Here is a 1,843-nt window from a genome sequence, read left to right as displayed (position 1 = left end):
TCAGATTAAAGATGTGAGTACCACAGGGGTTGCACTAGTTTGCAGTCCCACCAGGAGGTATCTTAAACAGATTCAAGTAGACCTGCCATTTGACCCAGCAATCCCATTACTGGGCATATACCCAAAGGAAAAAAGGTCATTCTGTAACAAAGACACATGTACCCGAATGTTTATAGCAGCACAATTCACAATAGCAAAGATGTGGAAACAACCCAAATGCCCATCAATACATGATTGGATTAGTAAGCTGTGGTATATGTATACCATGGAATATTACTCAGCTATAAGGAATGATGAAGATACGACATCTCTATGGTTCTCCTGGAGAGAATTGGAAACCATTATATTAAGTGAAGTATCCCAAGAATGGAAAAACAAGCATCACATGTACTCACCAGAAAATTGGTTTCCCTGATCATCACCTAAATACACATCTGGGAACGACACCAATTGGATGTCAGACTGAGGTGGGGGGCAGGGGAGGGGATGGGGGTATGCCTACACAATGAGTGCATTGCGCACCGTTTGGGGAGTGGTAACACTTGAAGGTGCTGACTCGGGAAGGGGGCGTGGGGAAGGGAGGGATATATACCTCATGATGGATGCAATGTGCACGACCTGGGGAACAGACACGCCTGGAGCTCTAACTTCGGGGGAAAGGCGGTACAGGAGCAACATATGTAACCTTCAATTCTGTATCCCCCATAACAAGATGAAATAAAAAAAAAAAAAAAAGAAAAGAAAAAAAAAAAAAAAAAGATGTGAGTACCAGAAATTAAATGATTCTTTACAGAAGGGAGACACACGGCTTTTGCTCCTGTTTCATCGGCCACAGCAAGTCTCATGCCCACTCAACATGAAGTAAATAAGCAGAGGGGCCCAGATTTAGAGAGGGACTGAATTTGGCCAGAGAAAGGAATGCCCACCACACTGTATTTAACCCCTGCCCCTTCACTCTGAAACGTCTGCATGAATGTGCAAGTGGATTTCATTACTAAAAAACAAAAAAAAAATACAATCTGTATACCCTTGGAGCCAGAGCTGTTTCCTCATTAGTACATAAAGAATTTGCTGCAGATATGAAAGCATCTTCCCAACTCATCTCCCTTTTTTTAGACCCAACTACCTTCACACCAGCCTCTAGCCCCTCCTGGAAAGCTCTTTTATGCTTCCCAGGAGACATGCCGGCCCCTTAAACCAAAGCTGAGAAGATGTGCTTTCCTTCCCTTTCTCGGTTGAGGCCTGAGATGGTGAATGTTCTCATTATTGTACTGACATACTCTCCATGCAAACATCCACCATGATATCAGAACCACTCTGTGCTATGATGTAAACATCTCCCTTCAGGGGTTAAGGATGAAAGGCAGAAAGAACAGCATATATGTCCCTCAGAATTCAATTTGAGAAAGAAAATCAGAAGTGTCTGAAAGTATATTTTCAAATTTTGTTTAAATTTTTGTAAGTTAGTACTACTATTGCTAATTGAACAAGGTTATTCTATCCATGAAGCAAAGCACCATGACTGACGCTGGTAAGATAGCGAGGTTGACACTGTCTCCTGTCCTCTGGCTCTTGATGGGGCTCTCCCATTACATTTTAAAACTTCTGTAAATCCCACATGTGTAGGCTCTACTGTAACTTCCCCGTGCTCTGGACTTTGTACTGTTAGACTCATTAAGGTTTAATAACAGACCCCCACGTAATTACCTTGGTAATGGGCACATATAAAGAAATGAAAAAATCTCAGCAGCTATAACTCCAAGACTGGAATTTACAGCAGGTTTTGCACAAAACAAAGTCAGTATCTGTGCAACCTCTCTGTGTACAGTCTGACTACTAGACA

Source organism: Eulemur rufifrons, chromosome 29 (assembly GCF_041146395.1).
Source record: "Eulemur rufifrons isolate Redbay chromosome 29, OSU_ERuf_1, whole genome shotgun sequence".
NCBI classification, from domain to species: domain Eukaryota; kingdom Metazoa; phylum Chordata; class Mammalia; order Primates; family Lemuridae; genus Eulemur; species Eulemur rufifrons.
This window is presented reverse-complemented; position numbering follows the sequence as displayed.